We start from the raw sequence: 18,406 nt of genomic DNA, 5'->3' as shown, positions 1-18,406 counted from the left end.
AGGCAAGTCTTATAAAGGACAGCATTTAATTGGGGCTGGATTACAGGTTCAGAGGTTTATCATCAAGGTGGGAGCATGGCAGGATCCAGGCAGGCATCGTGCAGGCAGAGCTGAGAGCTCTACATCTTCATCTGAAGGCTGCTAGTGGAAGACTGACTTCTGGGTAGCTAGGATGAGGGTCTTAAAGCCCACCCCCACAGTGACACACCTACTCCAACAAGGCCACACCTACTCCAACAGGGCCACACCTTCTAGTAGTGCCACTTCCTGGGTTGAGCATGTACAAACCATCACACCTCATAGCACAGATGAAGAAAGGCTGAGAGAAACCTGACGATCCATTCATGGATCACAGCGCCAGCCAAATGACTCAGTATTCAGACTAATTCTGAATGTTCCAGGTAGCATCGGTAGCTGTGAGTTGAAGTCTCTCTGGGCTGTTGAAGGAAGCAGGAGTTATACTAAATTCTTGTATCACTCTCTCCCGGGTGGAGCCTCATATGAATCGAGTGTGCCTTTTCTGATATCAACATAGTTCTCTTTATTTTTGGGTAGAGTCAGTTTGATATGTAGGTATGTGGAAGAAAAGGAAATTAAATCTGTAAAGACCCTTTATAGAAGACTAAAGAAGCTATTATGAATTCACATGTGTGGGTAAAGGAAATGTCAATTAAATCACATTTGAAATTGGAGTCAGGTCCTTCTCCTGTTCTTCTAGCTGGGGCATTTTCCCATCACTGTTTTTGCTGGGGGTAAAAACATTGATTTAGCTCAACTCTCCGATAGATCTGAAGTCCTGGTCACGTTAGGCCAGGTATAAAGCAGGTAATTTATTTAGAGATGCCCGGAGAGGGTTTGTTGTTAGAGAGAATCAGAGATGCTTGATGGCTATGCACATGTTTCACAGACATTTTCTCTTCTTTTCTTCTGTCTAGCGAAGTACACTTCAGACTTTCAAAACAAGGTGCTCAGGAAAAATAACACTATTTTTAGGCAGCCTCTGCCTTCCACTCTGCGTTCACTTATCCTGTCTGTGCCCTGTCTGCTTGCCCTGTTGGCTTGTGGGCAGCTGAGGTACACAGAGACCCTTAGCTGTGGTCCATAGCCAAGTGGTTAGGATGCCCCTGCTTTGTTTAACTAAGGGTCCTGTTTTTCCAGAAAGATGCCAAATGAAAACTTGGTCCTTTTCCAATCCACCGTTGTAAAGCCTTCCCTTGAATCCACTTCCTGTTCATTCCTTTCACGTCCATGACTGGAAACCTGTCCAAGGAGGGAGCAGTAAACTGCCTCATTGGATTAAAGATGTTAAATTGTGAGGGTAACATTGCTCTGCACACTGGATTCTTCATCTGTACTAAACAAAACCAACACAATGTCTGTCTCAGTGTTTAATCACAGCCTGATGTAGCCTATGTGACTCAGGATATGCAAAGAAAGGGACCAGGAACAGCAAGAGAGACATTATCCCTAATCCTTTTTTTTTTGTTTTTGTTTTGTTGTTTTTTTGTTTTTTTTTTTTTTTGCATTTTGACATAATTAAGTAAAGCTTAGGACTTTGAGCTGTAGAATTTTGACAGTAAAAGGCAGAACAATGTCTTTGTATTTTCCTTATCTTTACTATCATTTAATTAGCTTTTTTTCTAGAGTCAGAAATAATATCCACACCCCATATTTTATAAGGGTCAACAATTATTAGGAGAGGCCTAGAGTAAGTCATAAAAAGTGAAATCTTCTATGCAACATTTCAGAATTAATCAGAGTGAGGTGACATCACATTGTGTGTAAAATAATAAAATAATTTATGGAATACTGGACACTTGGTTTGAGGTGGAAGTTTAATAGCAGAGTGCTTGTCAAGGCCTTGGGTTGAATTCCCAGCTCTCTCTCTCTCTCTGTTTCTGTCTCTCTGCCTCTCTGTCTGTCTTTGTCTCTGTCTCTGTCTCTGTCTGTCTCTGTCTCTGTCTGTCTCTGTCTGTCTCTGTCTCTGTCTCTGTCTGTCTCTCTCTCTCTCTCTGTGTGTATGTGTGTGCACACGCACACACATACACATTTGTGTACCAATGGGGAAAATCAATATTTCTTCAACTACTAAAGAAAATACCCAAACATAAGGAAGATTCCCTTTTTCTTTTATGTTTATTTCTCTGCATATCAACCACATAAGTCTAAATGTTCAACCATTTATACTAGACATGGAGAAAAGACCAACAATTGATATACATAAATGCCACCCAAATGGCATATAAAAATAAGAGGGAGCCACTGAGGACTGTCTTTTGATAAGGGCAAGGATGGAGTCAAACTGACTTGACCTTAATAGATCTCCATTTATAACAATAGCAAAAAGGCCAAGATGCTCGTACAAAATGTTACAAACACCTACTTTTGGATGTCATGTCTGAGCTCTGGCTTCAGTACTATGGAAGATAGGAAATTAAATAAAAACAACCACAACACAACACAACGCAAAACAAAAGGCTCAATAACCAAAAACTCAAATAAACAAACAAATCCTGGTGTTGATACATGACCTAGTTTTATTTTTTCATTCATCGAAATCCTATTTACCATATCTGGTTTATATATTTAAGATATAGTATTTATCATGTGCCTGGCTTTAGGGTACACATTTAAGGTGTGGAGACCAATGTCATGACTGCCACTAAATGCAGATGCTTAAACTGAGACTAATTAAACCCAAATAAAATAAAAAACTTCTGTTAGTCATATATATTATCTACATTTACAGTGTTCAGTAGTCACCATGGCTAGTGCTTTCCTAATAGATAGACCAACCTTGGATATAGACTGTGTCCATGACTGTCAAATGTTTCCCCAGGTCCCCCAGTGATGAAAGAAAACTATGATTATTATATTTATAATCATAGCTATATATAATTATTTGTATTCACTTTAAAAATAAGAAAAAGACATGAGTATGCTATACTGCAGAGCCATGGGAGAGAAATTAAGTATTGAAGACAGATTTTAACATGATAGAGGGGGCAAGCCTTCTTTAAAGAGTTCTGAAGCTAAGACTTGAAAGAGGAAATGAGGCTAGATGAGTGACAGGAGTTTCTTGATGATGTCGTTGGGCCATCATGCTTTGCACTGGGTCACTGCCCTCTGTTAAACCTGTTCATGCTTGTGTAAGTGAGTTGGGTCTGACTCATAGAGAAGATTCAGCTATCTCAACATATCTGAACTATGAATTCTGAACTCCAGCCTCCAGGTCTAGCAGGTATCATCACGTATGAAGACATCCACCTGACACAAAGTAGGCTACAGAGCTGGCACACATGCCGAGTCTGTTGGTCAGCATGGTCTAGTCGCCTCCATAAGAAATTCATTACAAATGATCATTTTGTTCAATGAGACAAATTAAAGGAACAGTTACCGCCATCCATACTCATGTCTGTCTCACCCCTTTCCCTCTCCTCCTCCTTGATATTGTCTTGAGGCATCAAAACAAAAGTAATAATATAGAAGAAAGTATCCACTACCACTGTATAAGAGAAAGTTACACGTGACGTCACTTCTAATGACACGACATGTGATGAAGCTGTACAGTGATTGGAGAGAAAAGGTACACGGAGAGTGGGAGATTACTTTCAGCTAAAAGAAGCTTCGATGATTTCATGGGTAAGGTGAGCTTTTTAAGTGAACACATTAACTATAGCTAACTAGTACACGAAAAGCCATGCCTGGTAGAATAGGCTGCTGAATCAGAAGCTGTTTAACATGGTTTAGGGAAGAAAGACAAGTTCCCTCAGGAATACTCACAATGATTGGAAGAGCCTCCGGCTCCAACCCCTGAAGATGCTCGATTCCAGAGACAGAAATTGTCCTTTCTTTGTGGAGGAATCTCTCTGAATTAAAGGGACCAAACCCAAAATGATGCAAGGCAGGTCTTACACTGGTGATTGGTAAAGACCGTGGCCCTTGAAGTTAGGGATAGAAACTCTGCCGTGTCCAGCTTCACAAGGTTGCAGCACAGAGGTCAATGAGGGGATGGAGAGGTCCACGGCACATTGCCAGCTCACGCCTTCATTGTTATTACTGCTAAATCACCACAAGAGTTTTCAACTGTTAGTTCCTTGAAATTTTATTTTCTCTTTCCCTCTCAATATGGCTAATAAACTCAATGTCTTTCTAGCTTCAAGTTATAAATGATAGAATTTCCTCTCTCTCTCTCTCTCTCTCTCTCTCTCTCTCTCTCTCACTCTCTCTCTCTGTCTCTGTCTCTGTCTCTCTCTCTCTCTCTCTCTGTGTGTGTGTGTGTGTGTGTGTGTGTGTGTGTGTAATGTATCTATCTGCATTTGTGTATGGGCATATGCACAGGCATGTATATGTGTGTATGTGGGAGTGACATTGGATATGTTTCTTACTCTTATCTTTTTGAGACAGGGTCTCTCATTGAAACTGGGGCTCACTGAGTAGCTAGAATGGCTGGCCAGTGAGTTCCAGGATCCATTCATCTCTACTCCCAACGTGTGGGGCTGGCAGACATGAGTATCACCATGCTGATGTTTATGTGGACTCGTGGGATTCACACTCAGGCCCTCATGCCTGTACAGTGGACAGTTTACCAAAGGCATTATCTTCTGAGGCCCAGGTTTCCTTCTTTTGAACCACAATTCCTGAGTATATACTGTATTTTCTTGGAGTAGACATTAAGGTCTACTTATTTTATGTCTTGGCTGTTGTAAATAATGCTGCAGTGAATGGTGGCTGAAATAGCTGTGATGTCACACTGATATGCTTATTCCATATCCTTTGCATAGATCCCAAAATGTGGGTTGCCAGATCATGTGATGTTTCACATAAAAATATTTTCTTTAAAGTTTTCAAAGGACATGTCTTTTCCTTCAACTGAAATAGTCTCAAGGTCCTGAGGACAAAACGTTCAGATTGAAATAGTATAAGTACTGCTAATTTTAAAGTACACCATTTTGTTTCTTAAGATAATGAAATCTATGAGAAACATTCTCTTCTGTTACATTTAATTCTGCTGGTTACACTTCGATCTTTTTATCAGATGCTTTCTCTATGCAGTCATAAGGACATAGTTTCCGTCATGTATGATAGTATATACTGTGTAAGTTTCTAGATAGTTTCATTAGACTTACAATACCTCTCAGTGTCTTTTCAGTGGTACTTGGTGATGGGGTTTGAAAAAGTAACCCGTTCTCCCTAAACGGCTTCCTATGAGAGACAGAGGAAGGATGTTGCTTGCTTGCAGATTCATTCCATTGTGCAAATTCCACACAAGTAGCTCAGATTCACCTAGAAGATAGAATATTCATCTCCAATGGAACCATCTCGAAATAAACCGAATCAAAACCACTGAGTTTTGAGAGCTGCTGCAGGTTACCGACATCTCAGGCAGAGTTTCTTCCTATGGGTTATGGATCCTGTAAGACCCAAACCAAAGTTGCCTTGCCCAAATTTGTAAGTTGCTAATTGAAACTGGATTGTGAAAGCTGACTTCCTGTTGACTGTTTGTGTTCCTTTCCTGTAGCTCCATCTATAAATCTCTGTGACGGGCTAGGAGCCTTTCCTAAATAATTCCCTATGCAGACGTGCATATTAAAAATAGCTTGTCAAGTCGACTAAGAGGAACACTCAGTGTTGCCTAGTCCATCTCCCTACACAGACACATTTTGACACAGTGTATCTGAGTGCTAATAATGACATTAGAAGATGGTGGAGGGAGATCTAATTCAGCATGCAGAAGTGACTTTGCTGTCATCTCCTATTTTCTGCACAATTGACAGCAGATACTTGGGGCTGAATTTTTATTTCAGGTCAAATTTCCAAGGCATGAGGCTGTCTGTTAGGAACAGATAAGACCAAAACCAATACGAGAGCACTTGTTGGAAGTGTCAGTGGTGCTGAGAATTTGAAAGGGATGCTTCAGTTTTCTGTTTAGGACATGACATAACAACATATGTTTTAGCAGCCAGAAAAACCAACCAGAAGCTCCCTGTCATTTTCCTATGGTTCCTACTGGGGAGACTTCAGAAAGGAAGTCAAATTTCTTTGGGAGAAGAGTTGATTTAAAAAAAACCCCACCAATATAGAGCCCTTTCTTTTCATTTTATTTTCCCCTAGCCCAGTATTCCCCAGAATATTCCAAATAAATGCAACTTGCTGGTAATTCTCAAATTCTAACAGACAGACCAATAAGCCTCAGCATTTCACTTTCATAGGTGAAAAGCTGTGTCGATGGAGGTGAAAAACGGTTGGGAATGAAAAGACGCAGGCTTAGAAAATTATTCACAGGGGCTGATCCACCAAACTAAATGGCAAGCTAAGATGAGTCTCAAAGGGCGCTCCCTCAGTGTTCTGGGTTAGCCTCCAGGGTCTGGTGTTCGCTTGGCTAGCAAGCACATGGCTGCTTCCTCCAGCTCAGAAATGCCAGGCTAACAGTCACCGGCCCCATCTATGCTTGGTCCTAGCATTTGATTGTTCAAAGCCATGGGTATTTTCATCATCTTTTGCTACATTAGGTTTATTTTATTTATTAACAGACCGATAGCCTTGCCCTCAAAGTAAAAATTCTGAACATTTTCACAATTCTATATTGGATAAGAAGATTCTTTCCCTGAGAAAATTCCTAATGCCCAACGCCTTGGTGTGCTTCTGTGAGACTTTGACTTCAGGGGTTCTTTTTGCCTTTCCTTGACCTGTTTTTTATCCCTATCACTATTTAAATACTTTTTGTGGTGTTTGAATTAAAGTCTGCCATCTTCCTGTCATTTCTCCTGGTGAAAGAGTGATTTAAAGCCCATCCGAGGACATAAAGATATTGTTTGATGTATAGCTTTCCACCACTCATCATTATAGATGGTTCTTTCTTTGAAACAGAACCCTTGGGGAACCCTAAATTCCAAATGTGAAACTACCTTACAGCAGACCCGATTTGCAGTTTGTAACACAAGTGAACCCTCATGAACTCATTTATCTCAGGAGACCCACGGCTCACATGGTTCATAGGCTCCTGCAGCCTGGCCTCCGGGATGAGGGCATCTCTATTTCTTTTTATACATTTCTCCTTCACAGTTAGATTTTTTTCTAACATTCTACATAAACAGTAGATTTGTACAACCTGGTAGGTTTTACAACATGATCACCACAAGGTCTTTCTATGAACACATGTTCTTTAGCAGTCCGTGAAGACGTGATTGTTCTCATCTGTTTTTATTCTACTTGCAAAACTCTCAAAGCTGTGGCCAGCCGTCTTCCTTCTAAGAAGGCTGCAATTTTCCTCATAAGTGAGTATTGCCTATAAAAATATATATAATCCCTTTGGAAATCTATGTACCAATTCCAAGAACTAACCAGTGCTTCAACTTTTCTAAAAACTTCTCTGTTTGAATTTCTGTTGGAGCCAGAATAGAATTGTAAAGAAAGCAGGTTATTGTTTATCTCCCAATTTACTAATTCATAATCAATCAACATTATTTGTGACAGTGTTATTAAATGTCATCACTATTATCTTTTTCTATCAATGGTCTAGTTCTAAGAATTGATCACCATGATCTTTCAATTCTAAACAGTAAATAAAACCTTCTACAAAAGGACAAAGAACCCCCGTACTCAGGGGATGAAAGGAAATGAGTAAATTCCTGTCTCCGTATGCCCTTTGATTCTGTGATTAAAAGCTTTGTTTAACAAAAATTTTACGTGTGTGTGTGTGTGTGTGTGTGTGTGTGTGTGTGTGTGTGCGCGCGCGTGCGCGCCCCCACAGGCATGCATGTGTGTGTAGTTTTCTCGGGAAGCCAGAAGACGACATTGGTGTCCCTGAAGCTTGAGTAACAGATGGTTATTATGTCAGGTGTGGGAGAACTGGAGTCAGGTGTTCTGCAAGTGCAGCAGGTGCCATTTACTTCTGAGCTCCCCCCACCACTTGTCCCTGGAAGCCATTTTTAATCTATGAGATTACTACCAGGCTAGAAGCAATACTTCCAATAGTTGTTTTTTTTTTTGGACAGGGGGAGGCATAAAATTACATATATTATCTCGATGATTTTTGTATCTTTATTCACAAATATGCACTGCAATTTATATATAAGAATTTTTCCCTGACTGATCATTTTGGTTTGTTTTACCTGTGAGTAAATACTGAGCACTCAGCTGTTGGGACACTGCAGGAAGTGTTTTCTGGGAATCATTTGCTCCCTAACCAATTCTAGATGAGCATACACACTCAGGGCTGTGCGCGTGCGCATGTGTGCGCACACACACACACACACACACACACACACACACACACACACACACACGTGCTTTGAAAACATTTCTGTTCATTAACAAGCTCATGCATTCTTAGCAAATTTCTGCATGCTCATGGGCCTAACGCCTTGCGTCTTCTATTCAGATTGGCCTTTCCTCCCATTGGGAGGCAATTGCTAAGAGTGGGGAAAGCAAGCAGCAGCCACACAGGGCAAGTTTTCCCTTCAGAGGGTTTGCTTCTGCAGCTGGGATATTGTTGCAAGCATTTGCATGGCAAACCTTTGAAGACATTCTCCTCTATGGGCACCAGTAAAGGTGGTTAACTTGAAGACAGGAAAAGCTATGTTTTTGAGGGTGGATAGCAAGCTGAAAGGACCTTTAGTGAGACACCAGCTTGTAAAGTCTTCTCCAGATAGTTAATATGCTATTCTTGAGAACATAGCCTAATCCAACATAATCTCCCTCTATCCTTTTCTCTAGCCTGGTGAGTGAGGAAGGGCTGATTAATTATTCATTCTAGTCTGTTCCCAGTTACAAGGAGGAGCAAACAGCAGATATGTAATTTGCAGGCATCTCCAAGTCATATTCTGACTGAAACCCTGGAAGTTTCTGGCTTGTTCTGACATTGCTAAGCCAGGTACCAGGTCTGCAGGGCTTTCTGTGTGCCTCTGATTTAATTCTCAGAGACAAGGAAAGGCTGAGCCCGGTGAGAAGAGAAACCCAGCCATGTAGAGCAAGACAGAGCATGTAGAAGCCCTTCTTTGCTGAACACGGTCCATAGCTACAAAGACATTTCTTTGTACTGAGCAGAGTACTGAATACCTTCAGCCTGATATTAGATCTATGAGAAAAACAGATTTAGTTCACAAAACTCATCCAGAGACTCTATGAAAGTGTAAACCGTATACAACTGATGCCATTTGTGGTTCTTAACCAGCTATAGTGGTTCCTTTAAAAGTTAATATTTATCTTGCCATAATATTTACCTTCACAGGGTAACTGCTGCTATTTTCCCATGACTGCTATGAAGAATTGTAGTAAGATAAACTCACCTCTATAAGACAAATGTCAGCTGTTTAATGAAAACCACCACATGAGTGTTCTGGGTTTACTTTGAATCTGCTGAGGGTCTGGCCCTCAAGTAAAATTGAACACACACGCGCGTGCGCATGCACGCACCCACACACACACACGCACACACACACACACACACACACACACACACACACACACACACACTTCTTAATAGGTACTAGGGATTACAAGAAATGAATTCTGGGACTGGAGATGACTTAGGGAAATGATGGCTGGGATGGAGGCACAGAGTCTGCGTTCTGTGTATTGTCCCGATGGTGGCAAGAGCCCTGAGGCTGGAGGTGATCCAAACTCTCACAGCCGCAAGCTGGAGGCTGAGGTTATGTCAGCAGCAGACTTTGCCACGTTTGTATGCAATTATAGAATCTCAGAATAGACTAGGATCTTTACTTCTCTCTCTCTCTCTCTCTCTCTCTCTCTCTCTCTCTCTCTCTCTCTCTCTCTCGTGTGTGTTTATATGAATGCTGAATACCCAGCTCAGGTCCCCATGCTTAAGTGCTATATGCTGTAATTACCTATTGAGCCATGTCCTCAGCTCTAATACAATATTTATGATGTATAGTATAATGCTCTTATATGTATTTACATTGTGACGTTATTAAAGATAACTTATGAATGGGTCCATAGCCTCTCATACTAATAATTTCTTTGTGGCAAAAACCATTTAACACTTATTTGTTCTGCAACACACCATTCTTTATTATAGTTCCAGCTCTGTGTAATACATTATTAAAGCTGCTTCCTCCTTGCCTTACTCAAATTTTGTGTCCTTTGCTTAATATTTCTTCTCGTGTCTTTATTCTCTATTCTCTATCCTTCCCCAATCTCTGGTGAGGACCATTTCAGTTTCCAGTTTTGGGTTTGATATTTTTAGTTTCCCTATATAAGTAAAGATATGACATACCTGGCTTTTTTCACTTAGCTCAGTGCCCTCCAGGCTAGATCTATGTTGCCATGGATGGCAGACTTTGTTTATTGAAGTCTGGGTACTATTGTATTGTGCATTCATATTAGGTCTTCTCCATACATTTGTCTAACTGTGGAAAGTGAAGTTGTTTGCTACTCATGACTATTATGAATTGTGATACAGTATACATTGAAAGGCAGATGTATCTTTGGCACACTGAATTACTTCTTTCAAATGTACCCCCGAGACATGGTAGTATACTCCTATAGTATATGGCAAGCCTAATTTCTTACTTCCTTTACTTTCTTATAAAATGACTTTCAGATTCTAAGAATTTACATGAAATCTATTGATTTATTTATGCAGAATGGAACCACTAATAACACATATCCTTCTAATTAAAGACAAATTGTAGCTTTCCTACTTTTTTATTTATGTGTATGATCAGTTCTTTATTTCGTCATTTAAAGGATCATATTTAAAAAAGAGTCATTAGTGAAATGATCTCTCTCTTCTTCTTCTGTGAGAGTGGGAGTGAAGGTGAGATGGGAGTTGGGTGAGGTGAGGGAAATAACCAAATGGTACCTGTGAGGGTACAGTAAGCAATTAAGCATCCTCTAGCCAGAAAGGGAAGCAGTGCCAGAAAAAACATTGGCCAGAACCTTGATCTTGGGCTTTTCATTTCCATGTATGTGAGAGAAACCATTTCTCTTGTCTGTAGTATTTTGTTATGGCATCCCAAACTGACTGAACGGAGGCTCCAAACTGATCCCCAGGAAGGAAAAAGCTTTCTATTTCAATCACTTTCTGGAAATACTGCTTTCTTTAGAGTAATCAGTTTACTATGAAAGACTGGAATAAAGCATAGTATAGCGGGCAGCTATCAGTCATCATTTCTGTGTCCGCACGTGGCATTTCATGCTTTTGTGCTCAGCACTAGGGCATCAGGAGTTGGCTCTAGGAACCTAAACTCTGCAGATAAGAATATCTTTACGCAAAACTATGGCACCCCCTCATGAGACACATATTAGCTCACCTGTGAGGCTAACCTCTGAGAGTAGTACTATGTATTCCGCGGCATGTACATGGCCTGAGTGCAGAATAGAAAGGAAAAGATCCGGAACCACAAAGTGCCAAGAGACAGGTGGCAAATATCATTATCGTTTTAGAGAGGAGAGAAAGTGAGCTGCGGAAAGGTCAGATGTCTTGTTCAAAGTGACACAGAATGGAGTGGAGCCTGAAATTATTAACTTCTGTTTTCTAATCTAGTGGACTTAAGGTCATCGAATCCAACCAGGAAGGTCAAGTATCAGTTTTATGTCACTCAGCGTCATTGCCTATGCTCTTTTGTCCTCTCACCCGGGAGCCACTTGATGACTTCAGCCACAGCAGCTATCCCCATCCTGGGAAACAAGCATCTGACACTAGACACTCTATTAAAAACTAGTTCTGTGACTAACTACAATAACACCCCCGTCCCTCTAGGATACTCAATAGTTTTTGTTGAACCTTTGTTTTCTTCGATGGCCTGTCAATTTCTTCAGAAGAGTGAAAAGCTTCTGGTGGCTCACGCCTGGAAATTTGTCCCAAGGCTAAATATTAAAATAAGTCTCCAGGGTCAACAAACCATACATACTACATATTGGTTACTATGCTCTGGGCTGAGATTATAGTTTCTAGAGTACTGTGCTAATGTGCGGCACTACATTTGAACAACAGAAATGACCACCCCTAACATGGCGTCTCATGAAAAGTGCTGTGTAGTGACTAAATACCATCATTTATGTTTGTCTCCACAGTGTTAACTGCTACTGATCACGACTTCCTTCAGATTCTCATTTTGCCTCACAGGCCACACTCCTGACTCTCTAATACCCATACCTTCTTTTCTCTCATTTCTTTCTACCATCTATTAAATGTGGTGTGGATTCTAAAACATGGAGCTTTGAGGAAATTATGAAATGATGTGAGAATAAAACTCATATCCTGATATAGGAGCTTGATGTGATTTTGCTACTGAGAGAAATTAGACAGCATTTATACATAACAGGAGCAGCAATGTAGCTCAGTGGATAAAGGTGTTTGTGCGTCATGACTCACGGCCAGGTATCAATCCTAAGGACTCATTGGTAGAAGGAAAACCCAACTCCTGCAAAGTTGACATCTACACATACACTGTGGCACATCCACACTAATCCCACAGTACATACTAAATAAAATGTGAGGAAATAATATTAAAGATGATATATGACAAATTGAAAACATGTGGGGTGCAGTTCTGTTTTATCCTTCAGTTCTTTCTTTTGGAGATAGTGAGAAACTTTATTTTCTGAGACAAAACAAAGAAGCCATATTTGTTCTGGCTCATACACATGGTTATGTGTTAAATTTTTTATTATATATTTCTTTACTTACATTTCAAAGGTTATTTCCCTTCCTGGTTTCCTGTCCATAAGCCCCCATTCCCTCCCTCCCCCCTCCCTTATATGGGTATTCCCCCTATAGATCCCCCTTATTGCCCTCCCCCCTATTCCCCTGCACTGGGGGTCCAACCTTTCCCTTCTTTTGGTAAACATCTAAATATTTTGCAGGAAAAATTTGCCTCTCTATTTCAGTGTTTTCACTCTTAAATTCTATATGAGGTGGTACCTAAAATGTAAGTAAGCATTTTCAAATATCATTCATTGCCAGGCTGAAGTCAATTGTGTATCCTGTTGTTTAATTTACTTCTGACAGTATCTGAAGCTAGAGCTTACTGCATAGCTGAGGGGGTTGACATCACAGGGCTTTCCACACCTTGGGTGCCAGCTGTCCACCTATCTGCAATTCACCTATACTTCTTCCAAGGTTCACTAGAGTTATGATCCATTTTCATATGTGATTGTTCACCCAGATGACTTACACAGCTCACAAGGTGCTGTACTTAAAAGTTATGGATTTATAGTTAGAGCTAAATTCAGAAGCTCTAAGTGGAAGAGATGCATTTGGCAAGAAAGGAGGTAAAGCAAGAAGAGCACAGAACTTCCATTTTCCTGGTTCAAGAGTTCTAATGGAGTCCTTTTTTGTTTAATTCATTAGGTAGCTAGAGACAGAATATCATGTATTCCAGGCTGGCGACTGTAGCCAAGAATGACCTTGAACTTCTGATCTTCCTTTCTTAGTCTCTGCTGGTGATTGGTGGATGATCTGAAACTCTAGTCTTCTCCCCCAGGAGAGTTTTAATGGTTAAAACTATTCAGGAACTCAGCTCTATTAACATTAAAGTTTCCTGTCAATCAGGATGCTCTTGCCATATCTGGGATGGATAGGAAGGGACTGTGTGACCTAGTGTGACAGAGCCAGCAGGACATGAATCTTTTCCAGTGCTGATTCTTGCTGTCAGTATATGTATTGTTTGTATAATAATGAATATATTTTACTTTATGTTCCTCCTTCAGGGAATGTTCTCTGCCAAGGTTATCTGGGAATGTTTGCCCTGCCAAGGTTAATGACTCCATGATAATCAGAAACAGCATGATTCCTGGAACCTGGTCTGTAGACAGACCTTGAAATCAGAGATCTGCATGGATCGTTCAGGAAACAAGGATGTGTCTGGTGTTTCTCAATATGGTGGTTGTGACCTTCAGAACAGAACTTAAGGCTGTGGGAAAGAACTTTGAAAACATGAGCTCAAGAATACATAAATCAGTGTAATAACTGTACAGGATTTCAGAGCAAATGCAAAATATAAGAATGCAATATGAATTTTATGAGGGACTTAATGGACTTGAAAGAACAGAGAAAGTTGTACTAATAAGCCACAATATTTTTGTTAGAAAGATATTAAATGAGATTTAGTGAACGGTGATCTCAGGGCAAGATCCCACTCATCTAATCTTATTGTTTGTGTTTGCAATTGAACAAAGAATAGTTTGGACTTTTAATCTGGAATGAACTACAACACAGAAATGGAGGGCACACTTGTGATCTAGATATTAAAACTGGAAGACACAGGCTTTTGATCTAGAATTTGAGGAATTGTGGGCATGAAAAGCTTCTGCCCAGGCAAAGTGGAACACACCTTTAATCCCAGGAGACAACGGCAAGCAGATTTCTTAGTTGAAAGCCAGCCTGTGACCCAGAGCAAGTTCTAGGTGAAGAAGAACTTAGGTCTAGGCATGGGTGTACAAACCTTTAATTCCAGGATTCAGGAGAAAGAGCCATGCAGATCTTTCAGTTTGAGATTTATTTTCAGGGCAAGTTCCAGTACAACTAAGCTTAGGCGTGAAAGAATTAGCAAACAGGAAGCTGGTGATAATGTAATAGAACAATGGGACCATGTTCCAGCTCCAGCAAGAAGCAGAACTCAGCAGCTTTCACCTTGTGGCTTTTGCTTTTGCTTTAGAGTCAAGAGGCTAAAGTCATAAGGGAACCTGTTTTGGGTTTTTTTTTTCATCTTTATTAACTTGAATATTTCTTATTTACATTTCTATTGTTATTCCCCTTCCTGGTTTCTGGGCCAACATCCCCCTAACCCTCCCTCTCCCCTTCTCTATGGGTGTTCCCTTCCCCATCCTCCCCCAATGGGAACCTGGGTTAAAGGATTGAATTGATATGCAATTCCTAAGGAAGTAGTTTATGCAAAATAAAAGACTGGGCTTTGGTCTGAAAGAGAGAGTTATCTTGAGCAGAGAGCTATTGGGGGAGAGAGAAAGACAGACAGACAGACAGACAGACAGACAGACACAAACACACACACACAGAGACACATACACAAACACACACACACACACACACAGAGAGAGAGAGAGAGAGAGAGAGAGAGATGGAGAGACAGAGAGATGGAGAGAGACAGAGACCTTGAGCAGAGATCTATCTCTAGTAGAACACAGAGCTGTCAGCTTGCATTCATCATTGACTCCTAGTCTTTTCTCTGCTGTTCCCAAACAGAACCTCAGGACCTTCTCCCAAGCTGAGGCAGTTCTCTAAGTAGCTTTTCTGAACTCTTGGTCTAAGAACCTGAATATACATACATACATACATACATACATACATACACACACACACACACACACACACACACACACACACACACACACACACACACACATATATATCCTACTATCTGTTGCTGCTGTTCTTTTCTTTCTTGTGCATACTTTGGTCATTGAGAGGTCATTTTTCCAAGTTATTAATCAGAGATGCCTAAGGACTTACAAATTAGGGAGGTCTATAGTTACAAGCCTAAATACTAGATAAGTTTGGGATATAGATGCACTTTTAAAATTCAACACAAATTTTTTTCTTAATGTAAAAAGCCAGTGGCATCAACACAGATATGATTTTGTTAAAAAAAGAAAAGAAAAAAGAAAGAAAGAAAGGCTATAGATATCCACCAACTGAGATCCAGAACAAGCAAGCATTAAGAGGTCAAGGATAACAGGAGGAGAAGGTAGAATGACTGGAGTATAAGAGCAACAATGAGGAAACCTTGATCCTCTACACATCAGGAGATAAAAATGTTTCGAGGAGGAAGGGATCATGTCTTTAAACATTGCTTAGTTGGTAGAACAAGGGTAAGAGAAGATCAGATTTAACCACTTGGTGAGAGAATGAGAATGTCCTGGTAACAAAGATAGAGAAGTATGTGTTTAATATCATAAGAGTGGCAGGAGAATGCAGGATTTAAGTGACCTCAAGAAAGACTGTGGAATCAAAAACAATGACTATGAAATTCACTGGCAAATGGTTGGAACTGGAAAATATCATCCTGAGTGAGGTAATCCAATCACAGAAAAACATACATGGTATGCGCTCATTGATAAGTGGCTATTAGCCCAATGCTTGAATTACACTAGATGCACATGAAACTCAAGAAGGATGACCAAAATGCGAATGCTTCACTCCTTCTTTAAAAGGGGAACAAGAATACCTTTGGCAAGGAATAGGGAGGCAAAGTTTAGAACAGAGGCAGAAGGAACATCCATTCAGAGCCTGCCCCACATGTGGCCCATACATATACAGCCACCAAACTAGATAAGATGGATGAAGCATAGAAGTGCAGGCCAACAGGAACCGGATGTAGATCTCTCCTGAGAGACACACCCAGAATACAGCAAATATATAGGCGAATGCCAGCAACAATCCACTGAACTGAGAACGGAACCCCTGTTGAAGGAATCAGAGAAAGAACTGGAAGAGTTTGAAGGGGCTCGAGACCCCCTATGAACGACAATGCCAACCAACCAGAGCCTCCAGGGACTAAGCCACTACCTAAAGACTATACATGGACTGACCCTGGACTCTGACCTCATAGATAGCAATGAATAGCCTAGTAAGAGCACCAGTGGAAGGGGAAGCCCTTGGTCCTGCCAAGACTGAACCCCCAGTGAACGTGATTGTTGGGGGGAGGGTGGAAATGGGGGGAAGATGGGGAGGGGAACACCCATATAGAAGGGGAGTGGGAGGGATTAGGGGGATGTTGGCCCAGAAACCGGGAAGGGGAATAACAATCGAAATGTAATTAAGAAATTCTCAAGTTAATAAAGATAAAAAAAAAAAGATGCTCAGGCATTGATTTCATAACCTTGCGGGTCTGTTCCTTGGTGATCCCTGTTGGCTTCCCAGTTACAGCTGTCCTGAAGGATGCTGATCAGCTAACTCTCTCATCTGTTGCTCCCAAAAACTTAGACCACCTGCAGATCAGCCCACATTTATGAAACTAATAGATTTTCCACAGATGATGCAACAGAATTCAGGGATGAGGAACTAACCTCAGAAACAGTTTCCTTATTTTAAGGGAGGAACTGTGGCAAATGGAACTGGTCCAGAACAAGAGTTGTGCAGACTGAAACATGAACTTTAATGATGTAAAGCAAACAAAGGGAATGTGGCTCAGTGGTCGAGCATTTGCTTAGCATGTGCATGATTCTGGGGTTGACTCCATAACAACAAAACCTAGCAAGCCAAAGAGCAAGCGTTACCTGTGACTGATGGAAAAGCTCTAATCCAGACTGAATTCAGCCCACTAAACTTTCCGCAGGGGATCATGAGCCAATGTGGAAGTTCCACACATCTTGTTGGACACAGAATTAGCTGGCTTGTTGAGCTGTGTTCTTTTGGTTTGGTAAGACAGGTTCTCATGTATCCCAGACTTACCATCAAGTCACCGATATGTATCACTGTTTTGAGTGCCTCGTCTCCCTGTTTCTGCCTCCCAAGTGATGGATTGCAGATGTGCACTACCTTGTCCAGCAGCAGATTGCTCTTTTATGTCTGCCCATGGTGTCTACCGTGATCTGAAAATAATAAACTGTTTGTTTCTGAAGTGAAAAAAAAAAGGACTGTGGGAAAAATAAAGACAAGTAAACACTGTTGTTTTACTTTGTGTGTGTAGGGTGTGTATGTGTATGTTTCTGGGAGCAGTAGCTGTTAGGAAAATAGAAGAAAAAATCGGGTTTTAGAATAAGAATTGTTTTGAAGATGGAAATAATATATTGTAGGAATGAGCCAATAGACAGTGGATGCAAGATCAGGTAGAGTAGGGAACTCATACACAAGCAAAACTCAGTTAGCATCCTGGGCATGTCCACTATATGCCTTTGTGAATTGTGACTGCTTTTACTCCTTAGTGATGACAGATTTAGAGCTATCAGAGTGAGGAGAGTAAAGGAGGCACAGAGTTTCCAGATAGAAGAGAAAGTGTAAGTAACTGGGAGGTTGCTATAATGCTCACTTGAGGAGTGTGCTTTAGAAACAAGAATTTCATGTTTGCCCTGGGTTCCATCAGAATAGGTGTGGGGATAGGCTTGATTTCTATTGCAAATGTAACATCCCCTTATTATGAAGGCATTATGTGTGTTAGTACTTCTAACACTTCTTGGGACTGTGCCTCAGGGATCATAAGTTTAGAAGTTCTAAGATAGTCATGACCTTGGTGTGTAGGTTTAGATAGTGTCCAGATTGGAATCCTGATGCTAAAGACTTAGCAAGACAAAAAAAAAAAGAGTTGAGAATTACTTAAGGCTATCTAGGTGCTGCAAGGGCAGCACAAGGACATCTGCTGTTGCCCTGCAATACAAGGCTTATAGAGAATTCAGAACTGCCATTGACTCAGATATTAAAAGAGTGAAGGACTTTTTAGCTGACCTCCAAGAATACCTAACCTCCCTCTCAGAGGTAGTCCTT

This window comes from Rattus norvegicus, chromosome 2 (genome assembly GCF_021556685.1).
Source record: "Rattus norvegicus strain SHRSP/BbbUtx chromosome 2, alternate assembly SHRSP_T2T, whole genome shotgun sequence".
Taxonomy (NCBI): domain Eukaryota; kingdom Metazoa; phylum Chordata; class Mammalia; order Rodentia; family Muridae; genus Rattus; species Rattus norvegicus.
The sequence above is the reverse complement of the archived record's forward strand: the minus strand, read 5'-3'. Positions refer to the sequence as shown.